General features: G+C 37.2%; 1 pseudogene; it reads left to right on the forward strand.

Annotated features, from left to right (window-relative positions):
• The first annotated feature begins 17,139 nt into the window (after positions 1 to 17,139).
• Positions 17,140 to 17,802, forward strand: LOC112837993 (small ribosomal subunit protein eS8 pseudogene; annotated as a pseudogene).
• Positions 17,803 to 21,737: the final 3,935 nt, after the last annotated feature.

The following is a 21,737-nucleotide window of genomic DNA, read 5'->3' on the forward strand; positions in this document are numbered from 1 at the left end:
AGTCTTAATTAACCATACTCAGTCAGAGCATGTATACCTTGCTAACTGTAGATGTCCCATGGTGGCCACATGACCTAAATTTCTCCAATCAGGTGGAAAGAAAGGACTTTATTTCATGGGTGACTGAAAGGTTGAAAGATTCTTTGTCTTACAGGTAGTGAAGTGACAGGAAAATATTTCCCTTAAAGCCATTCTATAACCACAAAGGATAAAGCTAGTTTGTTGATGGTGGAGTGGAAAGACTGAATGTAAATTTCTGCTAATATCATTAAGCCACTCAATCAACCAATTCTGAAACCTATCTGTATCTGAGGATTTTCTTTTATGTAAAATACATTCCTTTGTTAGTTAGGCCAGTCTGATTTTAAGTGAATGTTACTTGCATCTCATACATGTTAGTACTAACTAATATATCTAGCATACTAACTAATAGAGAGATATCTTCTCTGAGAAACACATTTATTTATTTATTTTTAAAGATTTTATTTATTTATTTATTCATTCATTTGACAGAAAGAGAGATAGCAAGAGCAGGAACACAAGCAGGGGGAGTGGGAGAGGGAGAAACAGGCCTCCTGTGGAACTGGGAGCCCGATGCAGGGCTTAATCCTAGGACCCTGGGACCATGACCTGAGCCAAAGGCAGACGCTTAACGATCGAGCCACTCAGGCGCCCCTGAGAAACACATTTAATTTGAACAGTAAATTCAGGAAGGAGACAACTATGCAAACATCAGCAGAAGAAACATTCCATATAGTAGGAGCAGTGCAAAAACATATGGAATAAATAAATCCAAACATTAGAGCACAATAGAAAGAAGGCTAATATGGATGCAGTTTACTGAATGAGGGGAACAGATTTTTGAAAATGTTGCAAAAGTAAGTGGGGCAGATCATTTATAACCTTGTAATGATAGTTCATATATAGAAGTCATGGATATATACACAGTGTGTGTTAAGTATTCTATATCTTATATACAACTCAAGGAAGGATAATGCATCAAACATTCTGTGAGACTTGCTGTATTTCCTTTTTAAATAGGGAAGCATTACATAAGGAATTGATGCCATATTTTGCCATTTTTAAAAAAAAATTGAATCATTAATGAAACATCAAGCTACTTGCATAGCTAAAATGATATGAGGTCCTTGAAAGAGAGAAAGAATCCAGAGTATGTCAGTTTGACTATTCACTGCAGATATAGATTCATAAATATGTAGGAAATTATAAGTAAGAACCTAACCAGTTTATTGCATATCTCTCTGAGAATAAGCTCTATAAGACCTTATTTCTACAAGAAGTAAATGAACTTTCTTTCTTTTGTCCTTTCTTCCTTTATTCACACTCTCAAAATCAAAATCTTCATATTATTGGTAATAATGATTCTATTAATTTTGACTATCATTTAATTATTATAATTCATCAAGTACCTTGTGTTAGGCCTTTATTAATATTTTAAGAATATTCTTTCTACATTTTTTACACATTTTATTGAGAAAATATGTATTGGCTATCTACTATTTGTCGTTCATAGAAATAATGAGGTCACAGTTGATTAAAATTCATTCTACTGTATTGTCAGAGCTTCCATCCAGTAAGAAGGGCTAAAACTAACAATGATTAAGAGATGACATTTTATTTCACCATTTTTGTAAGAAGGCAGCTTTCCATCTGTTCTATTTTGTTCATGTGTGTTTTTCTGCAAGCCCTGTAGTGGAGTGTTTATACTACTCCTTTTCTTAGTGAGAAAGGTAATTTCCACTTGTTAGCTAGATAGATATATTAACCTTATGGCACTTTCTGGGGAATATTTTCCAGTATTCTCTCTGACTGCAGTGAGTTGCGAATTTGCTATTTATTCATTTCTAATACCACAGAGTATACTAAGTTCTAGAATAAGGTACAGGTAACTTGAGAATGAGGCAGCTATGAACCGCTGTACACATCAACAGAGAAAGTGCCGGTCTTTAAAGATGTCATATAAATGCTTTTAAGTCTGTCTGTAAAACTAACAGAGGTGTGTGTGTGTGTGTGTGTGTGTGTGTGTGTGTGTGTGTGTGTGTCTTTATATTTGTGATTTGGCATGTGGTCCTGGTAGTATTAACTCTGTAAGCTCCCCTTGCTTCTGTCTTCTGATAGTAGATTCTACTCCCAAGACCACAGGGGTGAGCATGAATCTCAGTGAAGACATTTATTGTTCCCTTCCGTAGATGGCTTTACTGGCTTCGGTGTTTTTAGTCCTTTCTGATCTGTACTGTTTGCCTTGTGATCTCTTACAGAGGGAACTTGGAGAGGTATGGGATTTTTACTTCTTTGTTTCTTAACTTTGGGCTTGGCCATGTGAACTGCTTTGATCAATAAAAATAAGAAAGAAGGCATAGTGTACTCTATCTAAACTTAGGACCAAAGAAGGCTTGAGGGTGTCTTCTTGCCATCTTGTGCTTCTCCATCTCCATAAAAAGAACACGTTTAGGCTAAGAGGATGAGAGACATGGAGCAGAGTCGATCTGACCAGACCTGATGAGCTGGCCTTCAGAATTGCAAGCTAAACAAAAGGTTATTGCTTATTGGGATCTTATGGGGTTTTTGTTTTATGCAGCATTAGTTGGGCTATGGTTAAATTATATATGTCTCCAATATACCAGGTCTCAATGATAAATGAAGGTGTAAGCAACAGACCTGAACTAAGTAAATCTGAGTCCTTCCCAGGCATTTGATATTCCAAACATGGGAAAATAATCCTTTATCATCTAGGATCACCACAATGTATGGATAAATTCCAAAACTGCACATTTTCTTGTTTTTTGGCAAAAAAGAGCTAGAGACCCACAGTAAAAGAAAATGAGGTTGACACAAAGGGATAAGGAGACATTAGAGATGGGAAAAAAGAGCACTAACAGTGCTTTAGTCCCTGGTGTCTGTTATTCTTAACATCATCATCTCCACTCTTTTATTTCAGTGGTGTTAAAGCTTGAGTAATATTACAAGAGGCAGACTTTAAAATGTGAGACTGGATGGGTTGAGGCCCTGAGAGGGGCAAGATCCTGGGGTAGGAAGATGGACTCCTTGCTATAGGCACTGGCAAGTGTTCTGTTTTTTTGGTTTTTGTTTTTCTTTTTGTTTTTGTTTTATTTCCCTTAAGGGGATCCAAGCAGGAACTACACAGGCTTAAACTCTGCCCCCTTCCTTTATACTATTTTAATAATATATTATTTCTAGCTTTTTAGAGCAACTAGAATTATATCTATGTTTTATTTATATTCATATTATATTTTCATATATAAGATAAAATTTTACTTTTATTAATAGATAGACAATTGTCCTAATATCATTTGTTAGTTTGTCCTGTCTTTGAAATGTCAACTTTGTTATATATTATGTATCACATATGTTTGGATCTGTTTTGTTTTTCAGTCTTCTGGTTTATTTATCCCTTTACCTTTCCTTCAAATGATACCAATTGTTTTAATTACTGTATACTTTAAATTGATATTATATAAATATTTATACTCAGTATGATTATTCCACCACCATTCTTCTTTTCCATGATTTTTTTAAAGATTTCATTTATTTGACAGAGAGAGAGACAGCAAGAGAGAGAACACAAGCAGGGGAAGTGGAAGAGGGAGAAGCAGGCTTCCCGGCAAGCAGGGGGCCCAATGCAGGGCTCGATCCCAGGACCCTGGGATCGTGACCTGAGCCGAAGGCAGATGCTTAATGACTGAGGCACCCAGGCGCCCCTCCATGATTTTTTAAATATTCTCAAAACATTTTGTTCAGCTGAATTTTAGAGTCAGCTTGAAAATTTATTTAAAATGCATTTTGGGTTGAATTTATAAATTAATATGGGGAAACCAGATGCCTTATAACATTAAAGCTTCTCATCCAGGAATATGGTTTTTTTCTCCATTTCTTCAGTTCCTCTTTTATTTACTTTGGTAGAGCTTTACAGATTTATTTTTGTCATTATTACACATCTTTTTTTTTTTTTAAGAATGTTTGTTTAGAAGATTTGGTAGAAAAGTGTCTGGTTATTGAATCTTATTTGCTATTCTTTGTGAACTGCAGTAATGTACTATAGGAATGTAACAGACTTCAACTTAAGGAGACCATTTGAAAGCAAAAAATAAGAGAGTTATATAGTTTTTTCTAATAAGGATTCTTTATGCCTCTGGTTAATGCTTCTAGACAGCTGACAAGTGGGCAGACCAGAAATGGTGATATTTGAGAAAGCCAGAGGGACGGATGGAAACTATTCTTACAGACTTATTTTTAAACCTTCCTCTTATGAATTTCTCTCCCAATAAAGAAAATCAACTTTGATGGGTTTTGGGGATCAGAAAGCCAATTAGCCCTGCTGCTCAAAGGAGTATGTCTTTTCATGTTGTCTAAGGTAGAGAGACCAAGGCAGAAATAAAGTCTTTGATCTGAGGGCTGGATGGTTGACTGGAAAGAAGGAAACCACAAGTTCAGTGTGCAGACTCAAATATCACTGCCTTAACAAATCTAATACTGACTATGGGGCAGTGAAGCTGTTGGAGGAGGCAGAGAGTACATGACAGTTGGTTGACCCCTGAGCTGGACCCAGGCCATCAGAGGCTACTCACCCCCTGCTTTCCTTAGAATGTGCATTCCTCTTCCCTTCCCTGATTCCAGAAGGTGCCCCAAGGATACAGCCTTAAGATAGAAAGGTGGTGTTTAGACTGTTTGGACAGTATATGTGGCTGAACCCAGTTAAGGCTTTTATATAAACTTTTAAGATTTGGTGGGCAGGTATGAAAATCTACTCATCTTGTGGTGACCCAAAACGAGCCACTGCCTTCAGTGTATGGGAAAGGTGTGTGTGTGTGTGTGTGTGTGTATGTGTTTGCGGGGGGGAGGGGGACTGCTTTCAGGTTAAACAGAAGCTCCTAAGGAGGTTGTAAACCAGTAAGAGTCCTTCAAATTGAAAATGATAGATGGCCACCAAGAGTGTTAAGAAACTGGTATTGAGAAACCCTAATTTTGGCAAAAAGGACCCCAATATTTCTCAACATTTAGAGTATCCCCTAGGTGCTTATAACTAGTCCAGTAGGAAATATGCATCTAATTGGAACCACCTTCTAAATAAAAATCTGCTGTTCTATTTACTGTCATTTGGACAGTGCATAAAAGAACACCATAGCTAGTAGGGAAACTGGCATCATCAGCATAGGTGTTTACTCCATTTCCAGAAACATAACTGATGCAACATAATTGATTATAAAATTGATGCATGTTGTCATATCTCTGTCAGTGTATGCAATATGCTTCTTACTGGTGACCACTATGCATTGCTTCCTATTTTTTCATCTTATATACAGAATTTTTATTGTCTTTATGATCGCATTTGGTTGTGAGGTGGACAGTTTTATTATTTATGGATAGTTTGTCATGTCTAAAGAAATTGTGGGTCCAAAAATAGAATGCTGAGAAAAAGTTTTACTATTAAGCAGAAAATCCAGGTTAGACCCTATAAGCAAAGAATGAAGGATAGAAAAGTAAATATTTGTTTTTTAAGCAGAAAATAATCTCTGTTTCATATTTAGAAACAAAGTCTCTGAGTGATGTTAATTGGTGGATAATATCTAGACCAAATGGTGAGCATTAGATAAATTCTTACTTGATTGTGATTTTCCAGAAAATGAGCTTTGCTGCTTCCATGAAGTAACGAATCCAAGTTCATGTAACTTTGCTTGTCATTTTAGTAGAAGTCAAGTTTGTACTCTAACCAGTAGATTAGGCAGCCATGTGTAGATTTGTTGGATATATAACAAGGTAACACATCTAAATCTTATTGAAAAGAAGATTCTTTACCTAGAGGTTCTCTACTCTGAGCTATACACATTAGTTAGGCATGGATATATCCTTTAGGGAGAATAAGGCATTATTTGCAGTTTTATGTGAGATGTTGGGATTTTTTGGGGGGAATATATAAGAATTCTATTATGAAATTCAATTTCAAAGAGACAACTAGAAAGCTAATTTTGGGGGGTGCTATTTTTTGTTTGTTGCTTCTTGCTTACTTGTTTATATATATATATATATTTATTATTATTATTATGTTATGTTAATCACCATACATTACATCATAAGTTTTTGATGTAGTGTTCCATGATTCATTGTTTGCATATAACACCCAGTGCTCCATGCAGAACGTTCCCTCCTTAATACCCATCAGCAGGCTAACCCAGCCCCCCACCCCCTTCCCCTATAGAACCCTCTTGGGACTTCATCAAGATAAAAAGCTTTTGCACAGCAAAAGAAACAGTCAACAAAACCAAAAGACAACCGACAGAATGGGAGAAGATATTTTCAAATGACATATCAGATAAAGGGCTAATATCCAAAATCTATAAAGAACTTGTTAAACGCAACATCCAAAGAATAAATGATCTAATCAAGAAATGGGCAGAAGACATGAACAGACATTTTTCCAAAGAAGACATCCAAATGGCCAACAGACACATGAAAAAGTGCTCAACATCAATCGGCATCAGGGAAATCCAAATCAAAACCTCAATGAGATATCACCCCACACCAGTCAGAATGGCTAAAATTAAGTCAGGAAATGACAGCTGTTGGCAGGGATGTGGAGAAAGGGGAACCCTCCTACACTGTTGGTGGGAATGCAAGCTGGTGCAGCCACTCTGGAAAACAGTATGGAGGTTCTTCAAAAAGTTGAAAATAGAGCTACCCTATGACCCAGCAATTGCATACTGGGTATTTACCCCAAAGATACAAATGTAGGGATCCAAAGGGGGACGTGCACCCCCAATGTTTATAGCAGCAGTGTCAACAATAGCCAAACTGTGGAAAGAGCCAAGATGTCCATCAACAGATGAATGGATAAAGAAGATGTAATATATATATATATAATGGAATATTATGCAGCCATCAAAAGGAATGAGATCTTGCCATTTGCAATGACATGGATAGAACTGGAGAGTGTTATCCTGAGTGAAATAAGTCAATCAGAGAAAGACATGTATCATATGACCTCACTGATATGAGGAGTTCTTAATCTCAGGGAACAAACTGAGGGTTCCTGGAGTGGTGGGGGGTGGGAGGGATAGGGTGGCTGGGTGATAGACATTGGGGAGGGTGTGTGCTATGGTGAGCACTGTGAATTGTGCAAGACTGTTGAATCACAGATCTGTACCTCTGAAACAAATAATATATTATATGTTAAAAAAAATAAAAAGAAGATAGCAGGAGGGGAAGAATGAAGGGGGGGAATCAGAGGGGGAGATGAACCATGAGAGACGATGGACTCTGAAAAACAAAGGGTTCTAAAGTGGAAGGGGTGGGAGGATGGGTTAGCCTGGTGATGGGTATTAAAGAGGGCATGTTCTGCATGGAGCACTGGGTGTTATACAGAAATAATGAATCATGGAATACTACATCAAAAACTAATGATGTAATGTATGGTGATTAACATAACATAATTTAAAAAATAATAAAAAAAAGTAAAGTGAGTCTCTTGCAGACAGCATATCAATATGCCTTGTTTTTTTATCCAATCTGATAAGCCTGTGTCTTTTGATTGGGGCATTTAGCCCATTTACATTCAGGGTTACTATTGAAAGATATGAATTTAGTGCCATTGTATTGCCTGTAAGGTGACTGTTACTGTATATTGTCTGTGTTCCTTTCTGGTTTATGTTACTTTTAGGCTCCCTCTTTGCTTAGAGGACCCCTTTCAATATTTCTTGTAGGGCTGGTTTCATGTTTGCAAATTCCTTTAGTTTTTGTTTGTCCCGGAAGCTTTTTATCTATCCTTCTATTTTCAATGGCAGCCTAGCTGGATATAGTATGCCCTGGCTGCATATTTTTCTCATTTAGTGCTCTGAATATATCATGCAGGTCCTTTCTGGCCAGCCAGGTCTCTGTGGCTAGGTCTGTTGCCAATCTAACGTTTCTACCATTGTAGGTTACAGATCTCTTCTCCCGAGCTGCTTTCAGGGTTGTCTCTTTGTCTCTGAGACTCTTAAGTTTTACTATTAGATGTTGGGATGTTGACCTATTTTTATTGATTTTGAGAGGGGTTCTCTGTGCCTCCTGGATTTGGATGCCTGTTTCCTTCCCCAAATTAGGGAAGTTCTCTGCTATAATTTGCTCCAATATACCTTCTGCCCTTCTCTCTCTTTCTTCTTCTTCTGGGATCCCAATTATTCTAATGTTGTTTCATCTTATGGTATCACTTATCCCTCGAATTCTGCCCTCCTGATCCAGTAGTTGTTTATCTCTCTTTTTCTCAGCTCCTTTATTTTCCATCATTTGGTCTTCTATATCACTAATTTTCTCTGCTGCCTCATTTATCCTAGCAGTTAGGGCCTCCATTGTTTATTGCACCTCATTAATAGCCTTTTTCATTTGGATTTGGTTAGATTTTAGTTCTCTTATTTTTCCAGAAAGGGTTTCTCTAATATCTTCCATGCTTTTTACAAGCCCAGCTAGTATCTTTAAAATCGTCATTCTGAACTCCAGTTCTGACATCTTACTAAAGTCCTTATTGATTAGGTCCCTGGCAGTCAGTACTGCCTCTTGTTCTTTTTTGGGGGGTGATTTTTTTCCATCTTGTCATTTTGTCCAGGGGACAACAGATGAATGAGAGAACAAAATGCTTACAGGGTAACAATGACCCCAGAAAAATATACACTAAACAAATCAGAAGAGACCTGAAACCGGGGGAAAAGAAAGGGAAAGAAAGAAAAAAGAAAAAAAAGAAAAAGATAAAAACAAACAAACAAAGAAAAAACAGAATATGATCAAATATGATCAGGCTGGTGCATAGATCAGTGAGACACACTAGATTCTGGGTGTATTTTGGTCTGTTAGAAGAGAGTGCCTCCCAAAATTTTAAAGAAAGAAAAACTTATATGTGTACAAAAATAAGGGTAAATACGATGAAGGGATGGAATATGACTGTAAAGATGAAAATTATAAAAGATTTTATAAAAGGAATTGGTAAGTTGGTTGAAAAAAGGAAGAAGAGAAAATTAAAAAAAGAAAAGAAAAGGGAGGGCATGTGATCAGGCAGTAGACTAGAACAAAGTCATAGACTAGAGATTTAGTGTATATTTTGGTCTGTTAGAAGAAAGTTATTCCAAAATTTTAAAGAGAGAACTATATATATGTTCCAAAAATAAGGTTAACTACTCTGAAGGGATAGAATATGACTCTAAAAATGAAAAATAAAGAAGATTTTTTAAAAAAGGGATTTATAAGATGTTGGTTGAAAAAGGGAAAAAGAAAAATTTAAAAAAAAATTCAAAAAATTCAAAAAGAAAAATTCAAAAAGAATTTAAAAAAATCAAAAATTCAAAAAGGGAAAAAGAAAAATTCAAAAATTCAAAAAATTTTCCAAAAAAGGAAATTAAAAAAAATTAACTTGAAAGACTAAAGAATCATGGGAAAAAGCCATGAATTCTATGTGCAGTATTCCCTGAGCGCTGGGGTTCTGCCATTCTCATTGATAGGTAAACTTGGTCTTGGGGGGCTGTTCTTGCTGATCTTCTGGGGGAGTGGCCTGTTGCTGTGGTTCTCAAATGTCTTTACCAGGGGCGAAATTGCCCCGCTCTTGCCTAGTCCCGGCTAAGTAATCTGCTCAGGTTTGCTCTCGGGAGCTTTTGTTCCCTGTAAGCTTTCCATACAGCTTTGGAGGACGAGAGTAAAAATGGCAGCCTCCCAATCTCTGTCCCAGAGGAGCCGAGAACTCGGGGCCCCACTCCTCAGTGTACCCCCAGAGAAAAGCAGTCAGTCACTCCCATTTCCCTGGTCTTGGCTGCACTCCATGCTCACCCGGCCTGTGACTGAGCATTTCTATCTCTGGCACCTGACCCCGTTTGGAGTCTCCAAACCCAGCAGATCCCTGCGGTGTGCTCCTGTGCTGCTCCCCCTCGGGGAGGAGGGAGAGTCTCCCTGGATCCGCTGTTTGTTGGGTCCCTGCTTGAAGAGCAGTGGCCCGACTGTGCAGCGGATCACGGTTTCTGGCAACCCCGAGCTGAGAGCCCACTCCTCAGCTCCGTCTCTGCAGTCAGCTTCCCGCTCTGATACCTGGGAGCTCTGCCACACTCAGGCACCCCTGGTCTTTCTGTGACCCAGAGGGTCCTGAGACCACACTGTCCCAGTGAGGGTTCCACCCCCCTCTTAGCCACTGGAGTGAATGTCCCTCAGCAGAGCCGACTTCTAAAAGTTCCGATTTTGTGCTCCACTGCTCTATCACTTGCCAGTAGCGGCTGATGGAGTCCCCCTCTCCCGCTGTCTATCCTCCCGAATATCGCCTCGGATTCACTTCTCCACACGGCCTACCTTCCAGAAAGTCATCGCTTGTCTGTTCAGAGATTTGCTGCTATTCTTTTCTTCGATCTCCTGTTGAGTTCATAGGTGTTCAGAATGGTTTGATCCCTATCTAGCTGAGTTCCTGGGACCAGACGAAATTTGGGTCTCCTACTCCTCCGCCATCTTGCTCCTCCTCAATAAATGTTTTTGAGTTTCAGCTATATTATTAGTGTTTTTGATACACTAGGAACACTATATATGTCTTATGAAAAATTAATCAGGAAATAGGGATAGGGATTTTGAAGAGGAATAGAAAGTTACAAATTTAAAGGGAGTGTCTGCCATATTGAGAAGGTGAAATATGAGCGAAACTTTGAAGAGAAAGAAGGGCAAGAAACTTTTTGGATATTTGAATCTGGGTGAGGTAAATCAATCTTCTTTAGTATTCAGTGTCAAGAAATGTGACAGGTCTGAGATTTTACCTTATTTTTAAGCTAATGCAGTAGTCGCCTATGATTTTATGAACACTGGTTCAAAATACAGGACTTCCGAGTCAGAGATGAAGGACAATTTGTTACTCCTAGAACTAGCAATAGGCAGAGAATCATCATTTTTGCACCCTTTCTTAAAGCCCCTGCCCCCATATGGTGCCAGAAGAGGACCAGATTACATGTGTATACAAGTAGGCTGTGTTACATGAGTGGAACTCTGACTTAAGGGAAACCAATCATTTTATGATAGTGGGAAGCATGTTTGACCCTTGTTATGGAGGAAGATATTATTTCTGTCTCCCAAGGCTGTCAACTATGAAAATATCCTTGAAAATATTGTCCAAAACAAAGAGTAGTTAGTACTTCACTTTGAAAGACATGCAGAAAGAAAAGGCCAGATTCATACCTGACTTTACATCGTTTTAAGATATGAAAGAATAAAGTCTCCTCCTTTATTCAAACTAGCTGAAGCAATTTGCCTTACACTTTTAAATGAATTAGCCTTGACTAATATATACATACATATATATTCACATATGTGTCTTGAGTAGATGTGTTGAGGCTCTTTTTTAGTGTAAACTTGTGATATTCCTTCATTTCCTATGGCATATCACTGGACATTTTTCTATCATTTTAAAAATATCCAACTGGATTATTATGTGGATTGTTTTAGTGTTTATTAAAACTTCCCTGATTCATCTTTTGTATCATACATCCTAACATTAGGCTTTTTAGGAAGATAGTAACTGTGAAATGTAATCTTTAGTTACTGCTTTTATCACATTTTAAGTGACTCAAATCCTATAAAGCTAGTAACTTCACATTACAGTCAACTTTTTTTAGATACAGAAGTTGAGATTGATCATAAAATGTTAATAAATTGCATTTCTCATGTATTTTCCAAATAACAACATTGAGAAATACCGTTTATTTGTTTTGTATACTTTAAGATATTAATGAATACTTAAAATGTCAAATTGGTGGAAAGTGGTTATATAGGTTTTTCAAGGTTATTTATATACTGGTCTTCATATAGAAGGTTCATGGACATCATTATTAGGGAATATGCTAAATACATATTTTGCACTATCTTAGCCAAACTGCCTGCGTTAAAATCCCAGTTGTGCAACTTACTAACCATGTGGCCTAAGACAATTTATTTAACTTCTCTGTTTCTCCATTTTTTAAAAGATTTACTTACTTATTTATGTATGTATCTATGTATGTATGTATGTATGTATGTATTTGGGAGAGAAAGAGAGGGAGGAAGGCCAGAGGGAGAGGGAGAGGAGAGAGAAAATCTTAAGTAGACTCCCCACAGAGTGCAGAGCCTGAAGCAGGGCTCAGTACCACAACCCTGAGATCATGACCTGAACTGAATTCGAGTGGGTCGCTCAACTGACTGAGCCACCCAGGCTCCTCTCTCTCCATTTCTGTACATATATATATAAAAGGGATAATTATATTACCTGCCTCCAATGGCTTCTGTAAGGACTACATGAGCTTTTTTTTTTCTTTTTGTAAATCAGAACAGAGCTTGGCACATAGCAATAATGCGGTGTTTTAGTTGCAATTCTCGTATTTTATCTCATTTCCTTGTGACCATATGCATGTATCTATAAGATGGTTGGCTGCTGTTATAGTACAACTTACGGGTATGGAAGGCTTTCTCTGGGCATAGCTAAGTAGCCCACATGGAAATCAAAATTGCCATTCACTTTATTTGAACCAAGCTAAAACCAGATGAGCAAATTAGCCTGGATAGAGTTGGCTACAGTGGGTAAGTCATAAAATAAGAGAATTGATTTGGAACTACAGTCTCATCTGTTCCTGAACTCAAAGTAAACACGCACATACTACTCTGTGTCACTGTTTTACATCAGATGTTTCTATGTGGAATTATTAGTATTCTAGGGAGGCCTTTTCTGTGAAAGAACAGATTTATTTATGTTGCAAAGATAATAGGCCTATAATGGGAAGGGTAATGGAGATCTGTACTGAGGGCATAATGCTGCGATTCTTGTGGCTTGTTAAGATCAGTGGGTGCACACAGAGACAATAGCACTAAGAAAATGATGAGATGATCATTATGTGTTTTAAACCACAGTTAATTACACAAATTACACATATTAAGTGAAAGAGAATTAACCACTCACTTTGTACGTGCCTATTTGTAACAATAGGTGGCCTGATGAATATAAGAAAACAAGAAGTTAAAAGAATACCCATTCTCTCAAAAACCATCACAAGAACCAAACAATATTGTTTGGTTCCTGCTAGTGTTAGGTTATACTCACTGTCTAAGTTCACTGTAAAAAAAAAAAAAAAAAAAAGGGAAAACTAGTAGGTGTCTATAAAATGCAACAACACACACCTTTGTCTCCAAAGTCCCAGAATTTAATACTGACTGGATCATTCTCCCACATTTATAAATGCTGCTAAAACATCTCTAGAATTAACCTCTGGACTCTACAGCCTATGTAATAACATGGATTAAAGAGAAGTATTGCAAAAATTAAAAATCTCAAAGTTTGAGTAAGAATTTATAGGAAAAAGGGTATGGAGAATTTTTGCTTCTTAGCCAGGGGAAGAAAAAGGATTAAGTAACAGATTTCAACTATAGGAACTATTACTTTCCACACATATTTCCTATTCTTCATGGACTGTGAGAATTTTGAGATATTAGGGTAACTACCATTTTGAGTATTTTTTTTTTCTAACCTGGAACCAGAAAGTAGAAATCTTCAGATACCATATATATGTGCAAAATGGACAAGCTTATCACAAATATTGTGCCACTCTTCTTAAAATTTCAACTTCTCTGTATCTTGGGAGTCAGCAAACTTTATGGATTCTATAAGTAAAAGATGCTGAACTCAAGAAAGCTGGAAATTTTAGACAAATGAGTGCTATGGAAGAATAATCACAGGATTTTAAAGAGGGTAAACCTACATTAACTAATTTTAAGTCTAATTTTATCTGTGTCTTGGGTGTGATAGCATATAATATTTTCTCTGAGTGGCTTGAGGCTTTTTTCCCTTTGGGTTACTCAAGGTTTTATGCCTTCCCCATAGCTGTGCCACTCCTCTTTTCCAAGTGCACCATTAAAGAAAGAGTTATCCTTTCAAAGCATAAATTAAGTCTCGTTGTTACTGTAGAATTTTCTCAGTTAAATCAGTGAAAAGGTTGGGACATCTGGGTGGCTCAATTGGTTGAGCCTCAGGCTCTTGATTTTGGCTCAGGTCATGATCTCAGGGTCCTGGGACTGAGCCCTCAGTTCAGATTCTGTGTTCTGTATTCAGTCAGGAGTCTGCTTGAAGATTCTCTTCCTCTGCCCCTCCCCTGACTCAGACATGCTCTCTCACTTTCTCTCTCTCAAATAAATAAATAAATCTTTGAAAAAATCAGTGAAAAAGTCAAATTTGTAATTGTCTATTACTGTCTATATATTCAGTCGGGCCCCATTACCTTTCTGAAGTTTTCTGTTAGTCACCCCAGCCCCTGTTCTCTAGCCAGAGGTCTTCTTGATACTAAACAAGCCAAATGTGTTCTCAGCTTTCTCAATACCTACAATGTTCTTCCTTCTCAAATCCAAACGATTCATTCCCTTTATTCTCTAAGCTCCTGATCAATGTTCCCCATCAGTTAAGACCTTTGCATATCATCCTACGTGAAATAGGAAAATACCAACTCTGCGTGTTCGATACCTTGACCTTCTATACATTTCTCTATAGAGCTTGTCATCATTTGAGTTGTGTGTTTATTTATGTTCTGTTTCTTTCTGCTATACATTATATGAATGCAGGCATTTTTTTTTTAATTCTGTGAATCTATCTATCTAATCTATCTATCTGCCTCTGTATCCCTAGGACTTAAAACAATGCTGGACACAATATGTCTTCAATATTTATCTGTTAAATGAATGAAAAAGTGGAAGCATGAATGAATGGCATTGTCACTATTGATGTATTTGCCCCATTTTCCTTACTAAAATTTAACTCTGAGAGGGCAGTTCCTTCTGTAGTTAGTTAAAAGATAATCACTGAATTAGCAGTGACTGATTAATATGTGTTCATTGACATTTAAATAGCTAACAGAAAATGGTGGAAATTCATTAAGGAACAGCATGAAAGAAGAAATGGTTTGATTGCATTTTAAGATGTTTCAGATGAGAATAACTATGGTCCTAATAAATAGAATGAAGAGCACATTAAAATTGTTGTGGGTCAATGTTTGCATCATAGTATAATCACTCAACAATTAACAAATGGTTATTGAGTGCCTTTGTTATGCTAGACATTGTGCCAGGACTTAAGGATATAACAGGAAGAAAGACACTGTTTGCTCTCCAAGGACTTGCATTCAACTGGGGAAACAGAGAAGTAAGCAGATGGTGAATAGAGTCTGATAAAATATTGTGTAGGATGACACCTAACTCAGTCATGGGATAAAAGGAATATTACTGAAGCACGTTATACAACTTACCACACAATTTAAGAATGAATAGTATGGCTTTAGTTAAGCATAAATTTAGTTAAGCATGGAAGATTAATATATATATGTATCACTTTACTAAGATGAAGTTTAAAATAAACCAATGTGATGGGAAAATACAGTGAGAAAAATGCTGAAAAACCATAAAGCTAGAAAAGGGGTAATAGACGAAGGAGACCAGATAAAGCTAAAAATTAAGCCAGGAGTTGGGAGAAATTCTCAAGCAGTCTAACTTGAACAATAGAAGTCCAGAAAGACAGGAATTAGAAGTAATAGTAATTAAAAGTACAGTTAAAATGGAGAATAGGAGACTTGGCTAAAAGTCTCTATATAAAGAAATTAGACTTCCTTATTCTCTCCCCAGCCTGAAAGTTTGGGAAACTTCCCCTCTTCCAACCCAAAAGAATAAGATAGAATTGAAACTCAGGAAAACTAGGCTTAGCTGAAGAAAGTATGGGTACTCTACTATAAAGAAAAGATGGATTGAATTAAAGTCTATTTAGAAAGTGGTGAAACTATTAGTCCTTTCCCGTAGTTAACTCCGAGAACATTAGCAACTAGACCTATACATTCTATGAGGGATTTGATGGCTTTCTCTTTGGGAAACTGTCCATGACAAAATTAAAACAAACAAAAAACCTTATATATAATAAATTGGCCCAGTCATAATAACCAAGAGTAAAGCATTGACTCAGAACGGCTTTCTCAACAGCAATCAGAAGACAGCCATGAAAATGTCTTCAAAACTCAAAATAGGGGTGCCTGGGTGGCTCATATGGTTAAGTGTCTGCTCTCGGCTCAGGTCATGATCCCAGGGTCCTGGGATCGAGGTCCACATCGGGTTCCTGGCTCAGCAGGGAGCCTGCTTCTCCCTCTCCCTCTGACTCTCTCCCTGCTCATGCTCTCTCTCTCTCTCTCTCTCTCTCTGTATCTGTGTCTCAAATGAATAAATAAAATCTTTAAAAAAATTTCAAAATAAAAGCTATTTCTACTTAAAATTATACCAAGACAAACTATTATTAATGGGTGAGATTAGAAGGACATTCTCAGGCATGCAGGTTGTGAGAAACTAACATTCCATTGTATGACTGGCACCTGTGGGATGTGTTCCACCAAACTGAGGAAGACATCTAATAAAGAAGAAGATCTGGGATCCATGAAATAGTGGATTCAACTCAGAAAATAGATAAAGTTCTCAGGAGGATTGAGAATAAAGAAAAGTCTGAGAATAAGATCTTTGTAGCAGGCTGGTGGAGAACATAGGGAAGATTGGAGCAGGAAGACAGAACTTCAGAGGGACATTTTTGAAGAAGATAAAACTGAGATTATCTTATAGGCTTAGGTGTATTTCAAGGAGATGCATGTTTCTGGGGGAGAATTAGTTCATAGGGACAATGAAAACACGCAAATGAATAAATGTAACATCTATGTTAACATAATCTTTATCAGTTTACTTTCCTTCCTTTCTTTGTTCAGCAATCTCCTACATTTGTTTTTGTTTTGTTTTGGTAAAACCTCCCCAGTAAGCTACTTGCATGTAAATTCTTGTTTCAGGTTCTGTTTTGGGAGAATCCGAAGTAAGCAAAAATATATACACATAGTGAAATATTACATTAAGACAGAGTGGCAACTTGATATTGTATAAAAATCACTCCTTAATTCGGCAAAAGTTTTGAAAGAGATGCATGGAGAAGACCAAGTACAAAACCATTGTAGTAATCCAGATGAGAAAGGAAGATGTACTACAACAAAATAATGAGATTGTAGAAGGAGGCAAGTAGATGAATATGAAAGCTAAGTCAAAGGTAGAATCAAAAGGAATTAGCATTTGAGACAAGCCGGACCGTGAGGCTTTGCATTTTCTCTTTCGCAGCCAGCGCCGAGAGCGATGAGCATCTCTCGGGACAACTGGCACAAGCGCCGCAAGACCGGGGGCAAGAGAAAGCCCTACCACAAGACGCGGAAGTATGAGCTGGGATTCCCCGCTGCCAACACTAAGATTGGCCCCTACACACAGTCCGAGTCCCAGGAGGCAATAAGAAGTACCATAACTTGAGGCTAGACGTGGGGAACTTCTCCTGCGGCTCTGAGTGTTGTACGTGAAAAACAGGGATTATTGATGTCTCCAAAGCATCCAACAACGACATGGTCCGCACCAAGACCCTGGTGAAGAACTGTATTGTGCTCATTGACAGCACACCTTACCGGCAGTGGTACAAGTCCCACTATGCACTACCCCTGGGCCGCAAGAAGGGGGCCAAGCTGACGCCCGAGGAGGAAGAGATTTTAAACAAACAAACCAGAAAAACCGATCAAAGAAAATTCAGAAGAAATATGATGAAAGGAAAAAGAACGCCAAAATCAGCAGTCTTCTGGAGGAGCAATTCCAGCAGGGCAAGCTTCTTACGTGCATCGCTTCAAGACCAGGCCAATGTGGCCGAGCAGATGGCTCATGCTAGAGGGCAAGGAGCTGGAGTTCTATCTGAGGAAAATCAAAGCCTGGAAAGGCAAATAATCGTCCTCCTATCTTTGGTCATGTAATAAAAGTGTTTATTGTCCTGAAAAAAAAAAAAGGAATTAGCATTTGTTTTGGATGTTGGTGGTAAGTGAAAGTAAAAAGTCAAGGGAATCATCCTTCCTTAGGCAACTGAATAAATGGGTAGGGAATACAGGAGGAAAGTCAGATTTAGGGAGTAGTTTCATAAGTTGAATTTTTTCAAAATTGAATATATTCAGTTGAAATACCTGTGTAATGCCCAGGTAGGCGCTTATACATATGTGCTTAAAATTTAGGATTGGGGTTACAGAGTGTGATACACTGGAAATAATCAATTAGAGATTATGATAATTTAAATGATACCTGGGCACTGATTTAGTATAAAATATCTCAGTATAATGATAATAATTAATGTTGTGTAATAACATAACTTACATAGTATTTTCCCATGTCAATTTCAGTTGTAAATTGCTGAATATAATGCATAAAAATGTCATTAGAACTCCTTTTAGATTGTGTAGTAGGATGTCAACAGATAATACTTTTAAGCTATTGAGACTCCCTAAGCTAAATCTGAATTATCTCAATAATCCTGCTACTTTTGGTTTGGTTCAAAGTGACTATTCTTTTTAGTATTGTTAAATAAGCAAAACCTTTATTAGTGTATAGAAAAACATACAAATTAAAAACTCATAAAAACAGGTAACAAAAGGTAATTTCAACTATACTTGCAACATGCCATGATTATGAATTTGAAGACCGAAACTTTTAATCTTATAGCAGTTTGATGATTGGCTTAGGAGTGCTATTTCACCTTGGAGGTGAACTAGAACTACCTAAGGAAATTCACTTTCTTTTGGAAGACTGATTAGGGTCCATGTTATGCTACTTTCAACTACAAATTTCTCTGAAAGAAGCCTCTACTGAGGATGAAAGTCACCAATGGAAGCAAAGATTCCTGAACTGCCATCTCCCATTCCTGTCTTTCAAATCGGGAAATCAAGACACTTATCTAGAGCCGGTCTAGCTAAGCTCAAATCAGTTTGGACATAGACTGATTCTGTAGATCATGACCCTAATTTTGTGTAGTCGCTTTGAAAAGAATGGACTCTCCCTGAATTTGACTGAGCAACTTCTTTTCATTGAATTGCTTTGAAAGCTACTTCTGTGTATAGCATATTTTCCACAATAGAAATTCAAGGATTTTTCTATCTCAATACTGTCAGCCCAAATGACTTCAAGCAGTTTCAGTTCTCCCATCTGTAAGAGATGAATTTGCTCAATCAAGTTAAATCACTGTACCAGCTCAGTCACTGCACCAGAAAACATTCTAGTTTTGTCTAACTATTCTTATTCCAAGGTTAAATTAATGTCTAAAGTTTCACATTTAGCCCCTAACCAGTCACTTATATATTAATAAAAATATATTTATAAAAAATCATTTAGGTAATTTAAGGAGTCTCATGGAATGAAATATATATTTGGGTTTCTAATAAAAACTTTAAAATTCATTTTTTTAAAAAATATTTCTCTATTAGCTGAATTTTAATGTACATACTTTATAACTTTATATATAGTATATTCTGCCTTCTTAATACATGTACACACACACACATGAACACATACAGGCTCATAGGCAGAAGTCTCAAGTTCAGCTTACCTTTAAAATTTCTTGCTCTTCTTTGCCCTATTCAGGTTATATCAAATCTTTTTACACATCCAACTTTCATCATCTTCATTTTTCTTTTCCCACCTACAACTACCTTCACCTCTCTTGAGTCCTTATCTAAAGATAGAAGCTCATTTCTTTTCTTTGTTTTATTATTTTCCCAGGGGCTGTACTAAAATTATTTATCAAAGCTCTGATAATACAATAAGAAGACATGTTTTAAAATTGCAGAACAGACTATTTAATGTAGCTATAAGGGAGTAACTGGCACCTCGAGTATGCGGTGTACAAAAGCAGCCATCTTACTTTTCCAAGGTCCCAACTTAGGGTCCTGCTAATTCTAGCGCTCTCAGTTGCCTTCAGTTCTTTACAGGTGCTCTTCCCACCAGAAGAAATCTTTCTTCTCCCTCCATTCCCTTGATTTATTCCTAAATAGGTTTCTTTTCTCAGTTTAGAAACTGTTTGTTTTGCTTAGATTCCCCAAACTGGGTTAAGTGTCAATAATATGTGATCTCAGAGCATATTTCGTACAGAACTAAGAATAAGCAAGAGTCTTTGTTTTTGTTTTTGTTTTCTCATTCTTCTGGCTTATTTTGCCAATTATTCCTAAAACTTTCCTTCGTTGATTTTGAAATATTGCATTTTTCAAAGGAAGTCTTTCTTTCTTGTAAGTATAATATACATCCCCCCCTGCAAACTTTGGAAAATTACACAAAATAAAATAACTCACTTCTATGAATTTTTTTAGGCTCAAAAGTGACTTGTCATCAGCATGTACAGGGATAGACACAAAGTGACATAATTAGATATGTTTATCATTTTGAAATTACAAAATACATTCCTATGTATTACCTGATTTAGACTTCAGGACCCTCCAATGAGGTGACCAGGATAGATAGTGTAATCTAAACCTAGACATGAGGGTTTTGTGATTTCCATCAGTCATTACATTGCTTTTTAGGAATCATTGCTAATCTCTATAAGTGTCCCTTGCATTTCCTACCCAGAGCTGCTCACTCAAGGGTAACATGAGTTTGACCAGTGTGTGTATAATGGCTTTATTCCCATTTTACATATGAGGACATTATGTTGCAGAGAAATTCAATTGCACAGCTAATGAAAAAGTCAATAATACAACTCTAGTTTTCACATTCAGATTCCTGAATTATTTACATTAATTACTGAGTAACATAATAAGTGGAAAACATTTAGTACCCTGCCTGGAAAATAGCAAATGTTCATTTACTATAAGCAATTATCATTAGTTTCCTTATTTTAAAAAGTTTAAGAGACTTTGTACTATTCTTACAACTTCTCTTAAGATTTGGAATTATGTTAAAATAAAAAGTTACCCAAAATGTCCCTATTTTTGTAGACACCAACCAAAATATTTATAAACATAATGGTAAGTAAAATATTATGATGGCTGGATTTGCTTTAAAATACTCTGCTAAAAATGAACTGTTAGGACTTCATCAAGATAAAAAGCTTTGCACAGCAAAGGAAACAGTCAACAAAACCAAAAGGCAACCAACAAATGGGAGAAGATATTTGCAAATGACATATCAGATAAAGGGCTAGTATCCAAAATCTACAAAGAACTTATCAAACTCAACACCCAAAGAACAAATAATCCAGTCAAGAAATGGGCAGAAGATATGAACAGACATTTCTGCAAAGAAGACATCCAAATGGCCAATAGACATATGAAAAAGTGCTCAACATCAGGGGTGCCTAGGTGGCTCAGTCATTAAGTGTCTGCCTTCGGCTCAGGTCATGATCCCAGGGTCCTGGGATTGAGCCCTGCATCAGTCTCCCTGGTCAACGGGAAGCCTGCCTCTCCCTCTCCCACTCCCCTGCTTGTGTTCCCTCTCTTGCTGTGTCTCTCTGTCAAATAAATGAATAAATCTAAAAAAAAAAAGTGCTCAACATCACTTGGCATCAGGGAAATACAAATCAAACCCTCAATGAGATACCACCTCACACCAGTCAGAATGGCTAAAATTAACAAGTCAGGAAACGACAGATGTTGCCAGGGATGCGGAGAAAAGGGAACCCTCTTACACTGTTGGTGGGAATGGAAGCTGGTGCAGCTGCTCTGGAAAACAGTATGGTTCCTCAAAAAGTTGAAAATAGAGCTACCCTATGACCCAGCAATTGCACTACTGGGTATTTACCCCAAAGATAAAATGTAGGGATCCAAAGGGGGACATGCACCCCAATGTTTATAGCAACAATGTCCACAATAACCAAACTGTGGAAAGAGCCTAGATGTCCATCAACA

This window comes from Callorhinus ursinus, unplaced genomic scaffold (genome assembly GCF_003265705.2).
Source record: "Callorhinus ursinus isolate GAN/ISIS: 27379988/994484 unplaced genomic scaffold, GSC_fseal_2.0 scaffold22, whole genome shotgun sequence".
Taxonomy (NCBI): domain Eukaryota; kingdom Metazoa; phylum Chordata; class Mammalia; order Carnivora; family Otariidae; genus Callorhinus; species Callorhinus ursinus.